Below are 18,452 nucleotides of genomic sequence, written 5' to 3'. Positions count from 1 at the left end.
GGAGTGCTGGTGTTCAAGCAGTGAGCGCAGTGATGAACGTCAGATCCTAAGGGAGGAGAGACCTTCAAGAAGTGACCAAGAAGTCCCTGTTCATAATAGAAGCAGCTCTGATTTAAATCTGTAGGTTTTTTTGGGGGAAAAAAGAGGCAAAGAAGAAATACGTGCTGTGTCAGTAATGCCTTCAGAAAAAAAAATTCAGATTGAAAAGGGCAAGGAGTCTGGTGCAGGGCTTTTTGTGGCGCTTCTGGTGCAGACCACGAGTCGCTCCCTCTCTGCTGTCACAGCTTTTGTTTTCGTGTCCCTGCAAGCAGCGGTGCCTCTGTGGCGCAGGTTTACTCCTGAGCAACACCAAATTGCGTCTGTCTGCAATTTGTCTTTCTGCCGAAGGATGTTTTTGCCAATTGAAAAACAGATCTTCAGTCTTTCGAAGATGAGGTGTCTTCAGACGCCCACAGGTTTTGTTGGATTCTTTTTTTTTTTCTGGCATGCAGGCTTCCAGAAACGAGCGGGAATCCTTCCAGTGATGAGCACTTTAACTTCAACTTTTGGGAAGCATTTTTTTTTTTTTTTTCCCCTACTGCTACACACATTGTCACTCATTAGTGATGGCAGAGAGCCTACAGGTATTTATCACAGCATCAGCCATCCGGCTTCCCCACAGCAGCTCCCTGCCTTTGTATAATGCTGGGGAATTCAGGCAAAGTGCAGGATGTAAATACAGAACACGGGCAGATAAACTAAATAAAAATTAAGAAAGCCCTGTTTGTTTAAAATATATTTTTTGTAAGGAAAGAGTGAACATTAAAGATCAACTGATGACGGTTTGTGTTAAGATAAAAACGTACCGTGATGAGTTGCTGTGCTTCATATTAACTCTTCAAGGACTGCTTGGTTGCTGCCAGGGTGTTAAAGAAAGTCAGACTGTGGGGGCGAGGAGTCGATGGTAAAGTACCTGTAAAGAGGTTATCGAAGTGCTAAATTTTCTTCTTTTCTGTTGAATTGCCTAGTTCTGTTCAGTGGCTGGTCCCTTCAAAGCAAAGACAGTCATCGGGGGTGAGATGAGGCTGAGGATGTTTTCCCCTTCAACCCCCAAGTTGAGGTGAGATCTGTCACTTCTAAACTCTTGAGACCGACCAGAAAAAAAATCTAAAAATTAATAAGAAAAAATAAGACAAAATAAAAAAGCAGGTAGTCTGAAATACAAGGGAAACAAGCTTCGATCGCCTTGCTTTCTCCGTACGTATTTCGCAGTGCCGAAGCTACCTTGTCATTCTGCTCTTTGGTTTCCACTTGAGCGAAGTTTAACACATCGCTGGGAAGAATGAGCGTGTAGTAAATATAATGATTCATCGTTCCTACCGTAGTGAAAAAGGGAGGTGGGGAATGTCTGTCAAGTTCTCTAAGTCCTTGAATTAAATGTGTAGGGATTTTGAATAACCTCTGAGTTAGCAAATAAAAGCACTAATTTTAGCGTCGAGATGATATTTAATTGAAAAGCAACCAAAGGGACATACTCATTTTTAGGCAACTAACAAAAAAGTATAAATACAAAATAAGTTTCAAACAAAGTAATTGGAAATTAATTGAAATTTAATTTTAATTAGGTGCCCGAAATTGGATCGTCTGGATCCCTGGGGTTCCCATCTCCGTCTCTTCCCTTTTTTTTCCCCTCTGTAAGGCAAACGCCAATTAATATTTTAAAAGCACTTTAAATAACTTCATGTCTGCAACCTGTTGCAAATCAGTGGGACTCAAATGTTCAGAGGTTTAGGAACCTGCATGCAGCTGTAGTTACAGAACAGCTGCAAAGGGGAAGAAGCATTCAGGGCTTTGTGTGTCTTAGATGCCCAGTTTTCCTTAAAAGCAGAAAAAAAAAAAAAACCAATTTTGCTGCTCTGCTTTGAAATATCATCCGTACTGGTTTTCTTCTCCTTGCTGGAGAGAAGAGGGTATGGTTCAGACCTCTTAGCGAAGATCTTGTGTGTTTTTCTCTGAAGTACTAGATGTCTGGAGATGCGATGGCTTGCTTTTCCCAACACCTCCAGCTGCGGTAGCACCTTAGGGCTGGGCAATGGTACAGGATCCATCCTTTGCCCTTGGGGGCTTGATTTCCATCTAGCAAGGATCCTCTTGGACCTCTAGACAGGCTTTTGGTTAACCCTGGTGTCCAAGGTGTCCGGCCAGGCGCTGCCTCTCTGCAGACCTCCCGGGACTGGAGGAGATGCCCGAGCGTTCCCCTGCTGCACCCTCCGCGGTCCAGGGGATGCGGGTGCCAAAACATCTTCTCGGAGCATCGTTGACTTCCCTGGGAAGGTCGGGATGCTGCTTCTGGCTGCCCTCGAGAGATTTCGCTGTGGATCCTGTCCTTGACAAGTGAGGACACGGCTCGTACCAGCCGCCGGGCTGATGGTGGGGTGAGGAATGTCCTCCGTCTAGACGGATGGGTCTGACTCAGGGAGCGTGTGGTTTTGGGAACGGCCTCACCGGCTCCCTTGGGGCAGGGCTCAGGTGCACCGAACCACGGCTATTTTTGTACCCACGGAGGGAGGGGAGGCTCGTGGCTCATTCAGGCAGCTCAGCAGCAAGATGCTCCAGAGATGAGCGGATCCTGGAGCGCTCCCCCGTGCTCAAGCCGAGCTGTCCCCCCCACTGTGGCATCCCCAGGGTGGCCTTGGTGCAGGAAGAAAGGCTAAATGGGTGCAGCCTGCGGGGTTTGCCTCTGCTGGGTGCAGGGGGAGGGAACCGTTTCGTGGGGAATACCTGCACCTTTCCCACCTCCATCGTGCGCCCGGCCTGTGTCCCCGTTGGGTCCCCGCTGCTCGGGGAAGCCGGCAGCATGTTCTGACTCCTCGCCGAGGATGTACCTTGGTGCTTATTGACTCCGAGATGCCTTTGTCGTGCTCGGTCAGAGAAGCGGTGGCTAAAAGGAGCGTCTTTAATATATGTGAGGAGCTGCCACTTAATGGCTTGTCACTGCAAAGCTCGTTATTGTTGCATAAAAAGAAGGAAAAAGTCAAGAAAGAAGGAAAAACAAGTTTCCTTGTGCTGTGTTTGCAGGAGCCGAGCTGCTCAGGGCTATGCACGGCAGCTTGCACGTGTCGTACGTGCACAAGCCGGCACGTGTGTGCACACTGGGGGGACGGGGACAGCGTACGGAGGAGCAGGTCTGCGTTCCCCCCGCAGGGGTGTTGGGGAGTTCAGCTGCTTGCCGTGAGCTCCTCAAGTCGACGCCGTTTCCTTCCACCTCTCGGAGCTCCAGAAAAGATGGGTTTTGCTCAGGAAGTCGGAGCGGCTGTGTTATTTATAGAAGAATTATTTGTTTGGACGTGAATAACCTCGGCATTTGTTGGCAGCAAGTCGGAGATCAGCTTCCCTGTCTGCTGTGTTACAGCACCTTTGCTGCCTGGGGAGACCCTGTTGGATCCCGGGGTGTTTTCCTGGGCTGGATCCCTTCCTCCCCGTACCCCTGCCCATCCCGGGCACCCCCGCACCCTCCTGGGCTCCGTCCCGGGGTGTCTCCTCCCCGCCGGCTGTCCCACACCATCCCCGAGTATCCCTGATGGTGGTGCATTTGCTGGCACGCAGCTCAGAAATCCGCTTTAAAAGCATCTCCCCATGCATATCGGGTAAGGCAGTCCCCCCAAAAAGGCTGATAAAACCCCAATTTTCAGTGCTGGCTTAAGACACAAGCGTATGTTTAGCTGCATCTTACTCATTTTGCTGGTTTCCCCATTTCAGCTCCAAAGTGAAATCATCCCTCAGCCTTTAACTAATGGAAACTTGGTTTAGGTGCCAAGATAGAGGCAGCAGAACCTGAAACTATTTTTCCAAAGCGCTGGAAACATTGTGCAGCTACAGCTACCATAGGGGAGGCAGGGGGGAAACGTTCACATCAGGTTTGTTAGCTCTGATGCCAGTTTTCCAGAGATAAGGTTTAAGTCCCCCGCATCGTTCTGCACCAAAGTGGATTTGTTCGTCGCTTCAATATAAGGGTTTTTGGTTTTAAGCTGAATCATCTTATTTTGGCTGAGCAAAGGACTCTCAGAAGATGAATGGATTTCTTCTGCACGCTTCCCCGTCCTCTTTTTCCTTGTCAGAGCAATGTAAAGACTCCTTAGAGTAATTAGGAATCTAGCCCTTTGTTTTCCTTTTGTTTTTTCTTTTTAAAATTCGGGGAGAGGGCTCATTCCTCCTATTCAGCTGAGAGTCCACATGAAATAAAATCTCCCAGAGTGCGGTGCAGAGTTGAGTAATGTCATCTGTAACGCTGACTTGAGTATCTGCCTCCCCTAACATGCGAATCGAGAAGAAAACAGGGTGTTTTTTTTTTTCCTTTTTTTTTTTAAACGAGGTGTGTGGTTTGTTTGCGGAGGGTTTGGAAAAACCTCTGGAGCTTCTTTGCATGTATGTGCAATCCTCAAGCATACTTGTCTGACTGTCCTAGCTGCTAATTTAAAGGTCAAAGTCTTGGAGGTTTCCCAATGTATATCGTCTACCATGATTATTTTTTCCATATTAAAAAAAATAAAAATTAAATTTGCCAGTAACATTTAATTATTTTCCAATCCATTTAAGCTCTTGCGGAGGGGTTTATGTTTGCACCGGTGGGGTATTGCTCGAGCGAGAGCAGTGTGTCCCGCTGGAGCCGCCTCCGGCGCAGGGGAAGAGCTTTTATTTTTTTTAATTCCCTAAACATGATTCGAATCTCAAGTACGAGAGTCTGACGAGGGGAAATGCTGCACCAGAACATTTGCTTGTGGTTTTTTTCTCTTCTCTCCCTCCCTTTCCCTGTGCGTGCCTGCGAGAGAGGGAGAGCGAGGGTTTGTGCGGAGGGAGGGGGAGGCACCAGCCAAAATTTTCCAGCGGGTTGCTGCTGGGGCTTGGCACGCCTGATGTGCCGGCTCCTTGCTAGGGTATTTGGAGGGAGGTGGAATACCTCAAAATGGGGTAATTGGGCTTTAACCTACAGCAGCAGCTTCTCAAGATGAGCAGCTCTCCCTGCCTCTCCTTTTGTTCCCTCCTTTTTCCCCTGACCCCTTCTCCCCCCATCACCTCCAGCCTACGTGCGTTTAGGCTTGGTCCCAAATGGCTTTGTGTTTGGGCTGGGTGAAGATGAAAGCCCCCAGCCCCCAAGGTGGATGGTACCACGTGCAATTTAGCTATGGCAAGATTAAAGGAAGGGCTGCTTATCTAATTACCCCAAAGGATAATTATAGCAAGGAGCAGAAGTTGAGGGAATGAACTTTCTGGGTCTGACTCATCCACTTTGCTCCTCTCTGGCAGAGTGGAGTGGGTGGGGATGTCCCCAGAGATGCTTCCCAAGCATCTTGGACGCGAGGCGACGGCTTCGCCCGAGCTCTCTGCTCGGTCTCCGGAGCTACAGGACCCGTGGGGGTACCTAAGGATGCAAGTCAAGCTCACGGCCGTTTGGCTCCAGCAAACTTTGAGGGGCACAGGACATAGGCTGGGTCGTTGTAAAGCCCTGGGAGAATTCAGGAAAAGTCCCCTTTCCTCTTTCAGGCACCAGTTGGGGTTTGGTGTTTGGGCTTCGAGGGCTGGCAGGGGGTTTGCCGGCATGACCCCTTGCGTACCGCGGGGCCGGAGATCTCCGCTCGGCAGTTCCCTGGCTGTGTCCCTTGCCTGTTCGAATTGGGCCATCTGCACCTAATTAGGGCAGAGTTTTCTTCCAAGAAGCTCGTTCTTGAATGAACGCTGTTGAAAGGTGCGTTCTTTATATAAGTACTTGTCGTAGGTCTTCCCAGGCCATCTGCGGGAAGAGCCTCGAATAAGAGATGCCCCATTGCCCATCCGATTAATTTTCTAATTTTTTATTTCATTCGTTTATCCGCTAGGCTACACCTGCTTTCCCAGACCCCTTCCTTAAAAGCCAAAAGAATTAAAATGTCAGATATATCCCCCCCCCCCAGCCCAATTTCCGTTGCTGTGCTTTATAACTGGATAGCAGTGATGTACCCACGAAGGAATGCCGGGAACCGCTGCCGTTCGGGATCTTCTCCCGGCCCACGGAAACTCCGCATTCTTCGGCCAGCTTGCGGCACGCCAGCGCATTCCTGCTCCATGAGGTGGAAGCAATACTGGTAGTGTGAGCTGTGATTTCTGCGGCTGGGGTGGGGAAGCGCCGCTTTAAAAAGCCTCTTAATTATATTTTTTTCGGCAACGCATCAGCACCGTTTTTAGCCCATTACAAACACTGCGATTTTTCTCTTAAATCACACCTATTAGCTGATTGACCTAGTTGTTTTTTTTTTTTTTTCCATCTAAAAATGTTCTATTTTCAGGCACTTTACAGCCCTTGAAGAAGAAGGGGTGTGAGGGGGGAGAAAATAAGGAGCCCAGCCCTGTTTCATGCCTATCTCCTCGCTCGCCTGCCAATGGCGGCGTTCGGTTCCTCACCTGGAAGCACAGATACAACGCAAGTCCCTGCGCAGCCTGGTCGTAGCTGCTGCTTTGGACTTCTCCCTAATCCCCTAATTTCCTCGGGCGGTGATGCTGCCGGCAGGACTTGTCCCTAGCCGTTACGTTGCTGCATCCATCCCTTGCTGGTGCCTGGCCCCGTGGTTTTGCTACAAACCAGCCTCTTCATTGCCTCCCAGCTGGGAGTGAAAGGGTGCAGCTCCCATCACCCACCATGCAGGAAAAAGCAGGGAGATGGGGATGGAGAGGAGACCTGGGGGTGCTCGCAGAGGTGGCGAGGGGCAACACGAAGCTCTACGCCAAAGGAGAAGAGTGTAATTGAATTTACAGTGTGGGTGCAGAGGTGGGAGCGAGGTTTTTGCCTCTCCTCCTTGCGAGCTCCTCCACAAGCAAAAGTGAGGCTCCTCCACAGCGTTGCACCCCACGGTGCTGTGGGTCGCATCTCCCCTGGGATGCCGAGTGCCAGGCTTGCACGGGGGTTGCAAGCCTCAAGGAGGGAAGGATGGGCAAGCTCTTCCCTCCGAGTCTCATAATAAATTCCCTTGCAGCAAAACCAGGCTTTGGGAAGGCGTGTTGGCTGCAGACTAAGAGAGGACCGGCTGCTGGAGACGCTAATCTGGAGTCAGATGTGTGTCGGGGTGATGGACCCGCTGGGTTTGGGATCAATACGACGGGTGTATTTAGCATAATTCCTCCCCTTGTCCTTAGACCTGGTGAGTCAGAGCCCCGCTGTGCAGCGGCAGCGACCTGCCCTCGTTTAAATGCTGATGAACTTGAACGGAAAGTTGATTTGTCCGGTTTGCATATTAAGCAGCGGTTCCTTCGAGGAAGCTGTTGAATGCAATCGTTACGGACGATGCGGGAGGTCAGGGCCTCTTCGGCCAGGAATAAAGCAATGAATAAAAGAGGCACTGCCTGAGGGATAAATCTCTGTGTTAGTCCCCTGTCAGCAGATAGGGCACCTGGGAGAAGTGTTTGTGGCAGCCTGCGTTTGGGGGAATGATTAAGGAAACTCAGTCTCTTTAGTTTATCCAGGAGGACACGGCGAATTGATCCGTCTGTGTATGAATACCGACGCGGGCGGTTTCAGCAGCGGTTGGTAGCCGGTTTTAAAAGCACGAAGGGTTGGAAGTGGATGCTGGAGACATTCAGGCTGGAGATGGGGTTTGGGTTTTTAGCTCGTCGTGTAAATAACCTTTGCAGCAGCTTACCGGGGGCTCGGGTGGATTCTGCACGGGGTTCAAATCAGGGATGTCAGCTTCCCGCAGGGTACCTGGTGTAGGTGCTGCGGGCCAGGGTGCAGGGCTTCCCGGCTGTAAAATTCTTTTTACTCTCTTAATTCAGCAAATTGGAGTAAATGACCAGCACAGCCCTTCCTGGCCCACACATCGACCGGCTCATGAATCTGTGAGTAGTGTCATAATGTGGTTTTTTGGTGGGTTTATTTTTTTTAGCTGGCGCAGGAGGCGTCTTTCACCCGACCTGCTGCGTTTCTTGCCTAGGCTCCCGCCTTGTCTCAAAATGCATGTCCTGAAAATGCTGATGCCTTTTCGGGGAGAAGATAGGATGTTACAACCTTGTGGCAGGCCCTTAGGTTACCCGGCGGTGACTGTGATCTCTCTTTACTTCTTCCCTATGAAGTTACCTTCATGCAGTGCCTGGCGGGGCCTTTCTTCACACTCTGCGCTCAAATGTGCATGTTCTAGGCAGGTCGGACTTTTTTCCCTCCCCACGCTGTGACGAGCAGATCAATAACTCCTTGCTTTCAATAGGGTTTTTGATCCCTTCAGCCGGGGAAGACACTCGCTCGTGATCTTGCAGGCGCGCTCCTCTCCCCGCGGGGAGCACGGCGTCGCAGGCAGCCTTGCAGCTACAGCCACCGCGCTCATTTTTCTTCCAAAAGGTGTCAAAATGAGCCCAAGGCAGTGGTGCCCAAGAAGCCTGTCCTGCTGCTGGTTTCCCAGGTACTGGTGCAACTGGGGGAAGCAGCAAAGCTTGCTGGTGCTGCTGGCATCACCTGGTCATTCCCTAGGGATGGATGTTGCATGGAGCCAAGTATGTAGATTCATCTCGCAGGGCTGGTCTTTCGCAGTTGCAGCCTTCGGTAGGTGTGAAAAGATAAAACAAAGAAAATCCTGTTGCAACGGCTTCATCCATCCCCCTCCCATCTATTCTTGGCCTGCCGTGATACCGCAAGTGTATTTTTAGATCTGCGGTCATGTGTTTGCTGTATCTAATGCACTGCCTTGCCTCCCGCCCAGCCGGTCACAGGGATGCGGGCTTCCCTGACAGGTTCCCGGTCTCAGGGGTCCTTTCCCTGATCATGGATGGCTGGTTGAAAAAAAAATGAAAAAAAGAAAGCCTTAAAGGGCTCCTAGCAACCTGTTGGGTTTTTTAATTGACCCGTGAAGACAAAAAAATCCCATTTGTAATAATATATCCTGTACTAATGTATTGTAAGAATACATTGCAATACAGATGTGCCCTGTCTTTAGATGTTTAGAATGATCTTTTCTTGGGAAACTTGCCTAATTGTCCAAATACATATGTATATTATATATGTATTAGTTGAGATTGCATATATCAAGCCTTTTCGTTTCACATCCTTTAATCATAGTGGTCTTGCATATTTATTCCAGCTATTTGCAGGTAACTGTCTGCCTGAAAACTGTTAAATTTGATAAAAGTAAAATTGTCAAGTTGTTGGGATCCTTTTTCTCCTTGTGCCCTGGAAACGGGTGTTTTCTTTTGAAGGATGCTAACGGTGGGAGCTCTGATTTTTCCTGTTGAATACATGACATCCACTTGGATGGACAGCCTTTTTTCTCCATGGAGAGTCTTACCTGCAAGCTGCTGTCTTACCTGTGCAGACGTGAAGATGTTAAGGGAAGGAGCAGCATGATACAAAGAGCATGTCAATAAGATAGCTATAAACCAGAATATATCCACTGAGAGTGATGGAAAATCATTCATAAATCACTGGGGATCACACATACTCCAGAGGAGCTGCTCTAGACAGGCTTCGTACATGCCAGACAGATAGATGGGAGTATAACATTTGCTCAGGAACAAGAAATGGAAAAACCTCACCCCAACCTTTTAATACTAACTCCTCTAAATCACATTTTTATTGACTTGTTTAAAATATGATGCAGGCAAAATCTGTTTCTCAAGAGTGACTTATGCTGGAGTTAAAAAACAGAAAGCAAATTTTGTCTGCCAGCCAAGTAAAACTTGGATTGGCTATTAAAACCAGGATTTTGTTGGCTAGCATTGTATCTGATTACATGAAAGTGTGGGAGCTAATGCTTTCTAAAGCTATTTTTCCAGCCTTTCAGATGTTCAGCCGTATCACCTACTGTAGCTGTTCAGCAAGACTCCCCTCCCCACCAGCCCTATGCCTTCTAATCAAACCCGCGTGCCTCAGGAAGCTCAGGAAAAGCACTTTTTGTCCTACATATTTGTTTTTAAGTAAATGTAGCTGTCCGGCTCAGCCAAGGAGGATCTCTGCACCTCTGTGTGGAGTGGAGTTTAACTTTGCCTTGGCAGAAGATGCATGGGAAGGCGTGCGGTCCTCCCTTGCTTTGCAGGGGGAGCATCAGTTGATGTGTGCAGGATCCTCAAGAACAGGCAGAGCAGCCGCCCTTTGAACCGGTTAACTTTCAGTTTTCTGAATGAATGTTTTTATCTTTATATTGTGTATAAAGTTACTGAAGGTAACTACTATATAGACTACTGGAAGGAGCATTGAGATGACTTATCCGTCTTTCTGCACTGGTAGTGTTGGGCCATTTTGGACACACTTGTCTTCTCTGCTCTTAAACTCTTCCCATGAAGAAGATTGTCCTAGCTCCTTGGTCCAGTGCTTTGGTGCCCTTACTGCAAACAAATTTTCCCTAGTGCATAAACTAATGCTCCTTCCACCACATTGCACTGAGTCCTCTTTGTTTTCTGGAAGCTAACCTTTCATTACAAGATGAGGGCAAGTCTCTGGGAGCTGTAGTTTCTGCAGGACACCTGGGGCTGTGGGTGGGAGATGGAGGCAGTCGGACTTCTCTGTCTTAACTGGAAATAATTTTGTGGGAGCTGGGAATTTTGCTACCATAGGTGCTGGTCGATAGAGATGATGTTTTCCAGTGCTGCTCCTCAGGGTTATGAAGAGCTCTTCCGTGAAGTGTATGTCTTTGAGGCTGGAGTTATCTTTCTATCCGGTGTGATAACACGCGTAGCAAGGGGAGGTCTTGGCTGAAGCGAAGGTTTTGGTTTGCTACAGTAATGTAGCGAGGATGACGAAGATGGCATGACACGCTTTGCTGAAAGACACCAGCATTCAAAGGGCTGAGATGGTGATAGCTAGGGAGGATGAACAAAGTTTGGGTTGATACTGTGAACGTGCTGTTTATTTTGGGTAATTCAATAGCAAGCTGAGATGTTTGATTACCTTCTGTGTCCCCTGGGCTTGATTTTGTTTATGAAAGACAGGTTTCGTGAAAGAGGTGCTACAGGCGTAACCTGAGATCAAAAGCAAGTTTCTGAATGCTGGTCGCTGAGGATTTGTATGATTTCATACAGTGATGGAGGTATTCGCTGCCTTCTTCCCTGCCTGTTCCTCTGCTGGCACCGAGGGTTTTCTTCAGCTCTGAACATGCAGCAGATGCGATTCTCTGAAATCTCTGGAGCAAGGTCGGTGGCAGGTTTCTCTTGGTGTGAGGTGTGCGGCCAGCATTGCACCAGAGTCTGGTTTTGGGCAGTGCAAGACAGCGTTGCCCAGGTCCAGATCTCCAGTGCTCTGCAGGGCTGTGAGCAAGGTTGGGGACCATGCGCTCTGCACTGAAAGGGTAACACTGACTACCTGATGGGCTTGGCTTGGACGTTCCTAAAATTGTGGTCTATCAGATGGGTCCTGTCTCCCCACATTGGCTCATCGGGCACAGTACTGTCACAAGAGCAACGTTTTTCAGGAGTGTACAGCATCGGGGCTCTGCTTCAAGTCTGCAGCAAGGTTGGCTTTCCTGTTGTTGGCTCTTGGGTGAGGTCTTCTTGCCTGCTGGGTGTTGAAGTTTCAATGGAGTTGGTGCCCACAGCTTTGATCTCTGCAGCTGGCTGCAATCACATTGCCAGAGAGCTTTTTTTTTTTCCCCTTTAAGGCCTCACCCCATGTGCTGTGAAGATGCCCAGGGCATAACAGTAGCCACAGAGCTTGTGAAATAGGCCAGGAAGAAATGACAAACATGTCCTTACTCAAAGTCATGCATTGGCTGATCAGATGCTACTTCTTACGCTAGCAGCCTTGGCTTCTCGTAGAAGTTTGGGGAAACTTGCCCGGCAAGACACCCAGAGCATCCCCAGCATCCGACTGTAGCAAAGAAGGTGCTGCAGGACTGAGAGGTCTCGAGGACAGCCCAGCACCCCTGTCACTTGGATCTCAAGAGCTATTGTGGGTCTTCACTATGTGAGGTGGAGAGATGTTTTGTACTGGAAGGTACAAATCATTCAGGGCTTTCTGGGTCGCATCAATCTATGGTCAGAATATGACCAGGAGCCAACCTGCGGTGTTGCAACCCAGCGGTCGGCCGGGTTGCAAAGCTGAATTGCATCCATCAGACGTGTTTGTCATCACCAGCATCAGCTTGACCTCCCTCATGGTTTTGCCCAGAAAAATCCTTCAGGAGGAGGCTGGAAGATAAACCCCCACTGTGAAAGACTAGGAGACTTCTGGGGAGAAATGGTGTAGAGAAAGAAGTCTCAGCCCCGTTCATCTGGAGAATCCCGGAGGACTTAAACTGTCCTGTTCAGGAGAAGGAGGCGGGTCCGAGTCTCCTCGTCCCGGCCTGGAGCAGCCCACTGTGTGGCACTGCTAAGGGAAAGCCATTACAGAAGTGCCCTAATGTTACAGATGAATAATGCAGAAACTCTGAACAAACAATATGTGTATAGGAAGTATTTGGAAAGATGTTTTATCTTTAGAAGCAAGGACGCTTCATTAATCTCACTGAATAATGCCAAGCCATAAATTATATTCATAACAGACATATTTACATAATGAAAAGTAACTTCACTTGGTCTTTATATGAATAGAGATTAGAAGCAACTGTATTTTCAGGACCCCATCAGGTCCGTTACAAATGGTGTGCTGAGAGGTCAGAGGATGGAAGGACCCAGCTGTGCCCCAGAGCCATCCTTGTGTCCTCCCGCACCGCAGCTTGCCTCTCTTCTGCAGCATCAAGGAAAATGTGCCTTCAAAAAAAAAAAAGGGTTAAAGAAAATGGCTGGGACTCGCAGTGAGCTGGCCTTGCTTTCAGCATCCGAAAATATTAAACCCAGCAGCCCATGCAGTCCAGACCACAACAGAATTTAGAGGCCGTGGTGCAAGTATCCAGGAAACTGGTTTCGTATGGTGAGGCCACGTATCTGTAACCCAGTAATCCCCAACGCTGGGAGAGCTGGAAGTGGGTTGCATTTCAGTGCGGTGAAGTTGTTTAGCCAGGCTGGAGAAACCGACTTTTTCCTTGCAAGATCCAGGGGAGAAAAAGCTCATTTAATGCAAGGTTTGCGCAGGACACAGCAGCCGGTGCGGCTGTTGGGTACCTCCGATTTCATGGGTTTACCCAGAAAACGCCTCAAACAAAAGAAGATGGCAGAAGTGTTCTCAGAGGTTGGGTTGCTGGTTTTTTTTCCCCCAGCATTTGAATGTTATTTTCCTCTCTTAAAGCCCAAACCTCCCACATCCCCTTGCCACATTTGCAGTTCCTCTCCTCCGGCGGGCGGGCAGGCGGTTTTAGGTCCCCGGCTGGCAGGGGTGAGTTGCCACAGGAGCAGCTTTGGCTGACGGGCACCCGCGTTAACCCGCCAGGGAGGCTCATTCCTGATCCCATCAGCCACGCAGAGCCCTGTGAAACACCAGCGGTTGGTCATGCCATGACCGGCGATCCACGGGTCCTCCTGGACATCACCCACCCGTAGGCAGATCTGAGTCACGGGGAGATGATTCTCCACCACCTCATCAGGCTGTTATTTGCACCGCTGAATGGGACGGCTGAGGGTGGGGGAATGGTTTTTTAACCCAATTCTGTATTCATTTGGTATAGTGGAAAATCATTGTGATACGGAGCAGCGGGGAATGGCAACCTCGATGTCGAGGAGGACAGCAGGGGTTGAAGAGCTCTGACTTCACTACTCATCTTCCGTTGACAGGGCGTCCTGCCATGTCTCCTGTGGCACCACTCAAAGTTGCAGAAAGCTTTAAACTCGTGTCAAAGTACTTGAAAGAGAGGAAAGGCTGGGCTGAGGATGAAGGAGATGCTGGCGAGCTCCAGCCTTGCATCTCTGCAGCTTTTGCAGGTAGTTCGCTGAGCGCTAACGAAGCAGCGAGATCGGTCTGGCCACGTCAACTCCTGCGAGCAGGAGTCCTTGCTGCTTGTGCTCTCAGCACGGCGGAGGGGAAAGGGTTTTAGGAAGTCATGCAGGGGTTGAAAGTCCTCTGGCATCCCAGGAGAAAATAAATAATATTCTATATTGTTCTATTCTATTCTATTCTATTCTATTCTATTCTATTCTATTCTATTCTATTCTATTCTATTCTGTCCTGTCCTGTCCTGTCCTGTCCTGTCCTGTCCTGTCCTATTCTGTTCTGTTCTGTTCTATTCTATTCTATCTTGGGTTCAGCAGCCTGATCGCATCTGGATTGGCGTCAGTGACATAGGCAGGCACCGTGCGACACGGAGGGCGCAGGAGAGGGGCAGCAGGTAGTGCCGGCGCTGCGGTTCAGGCAGGTCCCTGGCAGCTGCGTCCCCAGGCGAGCGGCGAGGCGCTGCTCCCGGCCTTTGTGCTGGCTGCCCCGAGAGCCGATCAGGTTTCACCCCGAAATAACTTTCTTCTGCAAACAGTGGTGGCCGTTATAAGGTCTGAAACCTGAGCGTGGCCTCGCGTTGGTTGCTTTATCAAGCCAGGAATTTATTGCATCTATCATCTCTCCCCAAAAACTGTTTTCCAGTTTTTCCCCAGTGGTATTTGGTGGGACTGGGAAACCAGGGCTTCTCACCGCCTTCCCCACCTCCTCCCTGTGCTGCTGCGAGCTGGTCCTGCTGAAGCTGGTGCGGTTTTGCGCTCTGAACCGATTGTCAGCCTCTGATGGAGAAGCATCTCTGGGAATAACATTCCCTCCTGCTGTGTTTCCGTATAAAACTTCTCACTATGTATTTTGCAGCTTTTCTTGTCATGGCGCTTCACGTTGAGAATTGCAGTTTGTTGTCCGGTGACCGTATGTGCATATTCCACGGCAGCAAAGGGACCGTGGCAAGTGGCAGGTCAGGGAATTTGTTCCTGGTGTCCAGTTTTTGCCTTTAACAAGTCTCTTGCTGTGTTGCTGTTTGCAAAGTAGCCCAGAAGAGGAGCAGAGGCTTTGCAAGCATTACTTGTGTGAGTGCTTTTCTTTATGGGATTGCCAGCGTGCGGGAGAGCTGCAGCCTGCAATTCCCCTCTACTTAAGGCATTTTTCCTCAAGGAGCAAACCTGGGGTAGCTGGTGGAAGAGTGTCGTTAGCAGGCTTTAGTGAAAGGCTGCTGACTGCAAAAGCAGCCCTCTACGTGAGATACTGTACTGGCTTTACGTTAGCTAAGAAATACCATCTCCTCCTCTAATACCAGGAGGAGACACCAGATGATAACGCACAGTTGTATAAGCCCCGTCCTGAAGTTTCCCTTCACACCCCACAGGGAGAGTTGGAGACCTGGAGGACCTGAGCTGTTGTAGGAATCCCTTTGAGCTGGGAAGCACTGGAGCTCTGCTCTTCCATTGGGGAACGGGGATGTAGACCAAATCTCCCCCTGAGATGGAGGTTGCAGGCGTAGCGCTGAGCAGGACGATGCTGTCGCCACGTCGCGATGCGATAAAGCCTTTTGCTGGCTCTTCCGTGCTGGGTGGGCGCAGTTTGCACCTCTCCAGCCAGAGTCTGGAGGTATTTGGCAATCGGGTCCTTCTGCAGGGTAGACTTGCCTGCAGCAGAGCCCAGCTCCATGGGATTGCATTAGGAGAGGATGGAACAGAATGGAGCAGGACGGAACGGAGTGGAACGGATCAGAACAGAATGCAATAGAATAGAATAGAATCATAGAATCATTAAGGTTGGAAAGGACCTCTGAGACCGTCAAGTCCAACCTGTTAACCTAACTGCCTGGCCCACCTCTAAACCGTGTCCCTGAATAGGATAATGTCCCTAAATTGGACATTAAATAAATTTATCCCTAAAATGTCTAAACCATGTCCCTAAATAGAGTGTTTCAGCTGGAAGAGACCTACAAAAATCATCGAGTCCAACTGCCTGACCAGTTTGGGGCTGACCAAAAGTTAAAGCAAGTTATTAAGGGCATCGTCCAAATGCCTCTTAAACACTGACAGGCTTGGGGCACCCAGCACCTCCCTAGGAAGCCCGTTCCAGTGTTTGACCACAGTAAAGAAATGCTTCCTAATGTCCAGTCTAAACCTCCCCTGGCACAGCTTTGAACCAGGTTGTGGCACCTGGACCTTCCCCGTGGTCCCCTGCAGTGTATAAGCTACTACTCCCGCCAGTTGCATCTGTATTTTTGGTTGCTCATCGTCTTACTGTGTTTTTCCAACTTTGCTTCTAGCCCAGAAAAGCTTCTAGCACCATTTCTGAGGATCCAGCAGTACGCGTTTCTCACCTCTTGTTTCTGCGTGCTGTTTGCAGGGATGCGATTAGGGCTTGAGGCATCGCAGGAACAACTTACGGTGACTGCCAGGAGTGGTGAGGCAGGATTTACCCACTGCAAAATCCCAGAGCACGTTGCGGAGCTCTCCTAATTTACTAGATTTCTGTGCATTTACCACGATGTCGCTGTTGATGGGCTCGGAGCCGCTTGAGGAGCGCGGTTGCTGATCAGCTGTAATCAGTAACCTGGAGGGTAGGAGAGGGGTCAGCAGCTTCCAGAAATCCTGTCACTTCTTGTGTTCATCACCTGTGAGCAGAGTAGGTTGAATCTTTCCGGGTGGGTTATTGCAATGTGTTGCTGCTCATCAGGGGAAAACAACAGGATGCACGGGAGGGGATTTTCCTCTGCAGGAAAATCTGTACCTCCCTCTCCCTCCACAAAAATACCTGGTTTCCATTTTGTTGGAAATTTCTTCCCAAATTTTATGGAATTCGGTCAAGAAAATGACCTCTCAAATCCTTCTTGTGGTTTTTTGGTAGTTGAAAATGGACGTTTTAGCCAGGCGGGGAGAGGAGGAGGAAGGAATTTGGTTTGACTGAAAACTTGCATTAACTGGTAAAAGCTTTTCAAATTTCAGGCACTGAGGAGTGTTGAAATCATCATTGCTCGGAGCTGGGAGAGCAGTTGGTTTTCTACATCAGTCTTAAGGCTCAAAAACGTAGTGTTAAATGGAGATTTCACAATCGAACAGACCATGTTGTCCCGCCGGAGCCTTGTGGTATTTCCCTAGGTGTTTAAGGATGGTCTTTGCTTTCTCTCCTCCTTTGCTGTCTGCCCTAATGCTGATGGTCAGCGTTGATAACACCAACGCTTGGACCACCATTAGCTGTTGGAGCTACATCAGCTGCTGCCAAATGTCCCCAATGCCCATTAGTATATAAACAGTGGCAAAATGGGGCCGTATGAGTTTTTTGGGCTCCTCAACATTATTTTGGGGACTTCCATTGGCAGCAGCAGTTATGGGAGAGGAACCAGTGCCTTCAGCATCATGCATGGCCAAACCAACCAGCCGAGCAGTGGGAACTTGTAATTGCAAGGACCGGCGTTCTTCTTTGTTCTTTAAGTTGAATGTCCACGTTGACCCATGTCATGTTGTGTTCACGGTGGAAGGAGCATCACGGAAACCTTCCCGGTGAAATAGCTGTGACTGCGGCGCTGCCAGATCGTTTTAGCCCCCGCTAAACGAAGCCTTGCAGCTCCTGGGATGTTTTCGTGAAATATAAATAAAAATTGGGCGAACAGCAGTTTTATTCTGAAGGAACAATGTCGCTCTTTGTTTTGAGGTCCTGCAGCATTTCGTGGGTATATGAGAAGCAAAATGTGAAGCTGGTTATAAAGGAAAGACAAGCTGGCTGCCTTTACGTGCCAGCCGCGGGCAGCACTGAAACGCGGTGAATTCCCCAGTGAAAGGTGCATTTTAAGCCGGTGTTTTTGCCTTGTGAATGCTTGTTACAGCTGGCAAAGACACAGGGCGTCAGCTGAGTGCTGGTACTGCTCGCTGCTCTGGTACAAGCTGTTAACTGGTGAGAGTCAGCTCTTCCAGTCCACTTTTTTTTTTTGTTTGTTTGTAAAAAAAGAGGAGTTTCACTTTGCTTTGAACGTCTCTTACAGATGCGCAGATTTTTCCCGTCCTCCCTGACTCAGCCCCCAGCTCTCCCCTCCCGCCTCTTTGACGTTGGCACTTCGGGGCAGGATCAAAGCGGGTGAAATTAGAAAGTCTCCTCCTTACGGTGACTCATCTCTGGCTTTGGTCAAGTGCTATGCGCTGGGTGATGTGAACAGCAGGAAGGGGAAGGGATGGATGTCTGCATTGCCTAACTCCTCCTGGGGCTTCTGCACCCAGAGCATGCAGCCTCGGGGGGCATAGCTGCTCGTCCTCGCTTCACAGCCAAACTATCGTAGGTTTCTGTTCATCGTACTTTAAAGCCAAAGCAAAATATGTCATTTTTTTACTCGGGGAGGAAATCTTGTCAAATCTGAGATCTGATCAGATCAATTAAGTTGTTTTTTCTTTTATTTGCTGCAGTTTGAAGCAATGAGCAGCCAGATGTTTCCCCAGGCTCCCGCAGGGCAGAGAGTTGTGGCCGGCCAAAGCCAGGGCTTGATTTTTACACCTCAAGCATTGCACAGAAATTTTCTTTCTTTAAGTCCTTGCTGCGTTTTCCCTGTGAGGAGCTTGGCAGCGTAACAGGCTCTTGCTCTTCAGTGTGTGGGGTGCATGCAGCAAGGGGGCTCCCCCATGGGGATGTTCTCTGTTGTCTAACGCTGGTTTCTAGCAATAGACTCCAT

At 49.2% G+C, this 18,452-nt stretch overlaps 1 protein-coding gene across 2 annotated transcripts in view; it reads left to right on the top strand.

Moving 5' to 3' along the window:
- The window catches only part of SAMD4A (sterile alpha motif domain containing 4A), a 109,057-nt gene that overhangs the window by 31,514 nt on the left and 59,091 nt on the right, over positions 1–18,452 (top strand). The window contains exon 1 of one of the 2 annotated variants that reach the window (XM_087746843.1): positions 7,796–7,842. The exons of the other annotated variant lie outside the window; for it this stretch is intronic. The gene's annotated coding sequence lies outside the window, so the exon portion shown is untranslated. Of the gene's footprint in view, positions 1–7,795; positions 7,843–18,452 lie in introns of those variants that run through there. 2 annotated transcript variants of the gene reach the window in all.

This window comes from Nipponia nippon, unplaced genomic scaffold (assembly GCF_047370975.1).
Source record: "Nipponia nippon isolate SJK-2023a ecotype South Korea unplaced genomic scaffold, ASM4737097v1 scaffold_11, whole genome shotgun sequence".
NCBI lineage: Eukaryota > Metazoa > Chordata > Aves > Pelecaniformes > Threskiornithidae > Nipponia > Nipponia nippon.
This window is presented reverse-complemented; position numbering and strand designations above follow the sequence as displayed.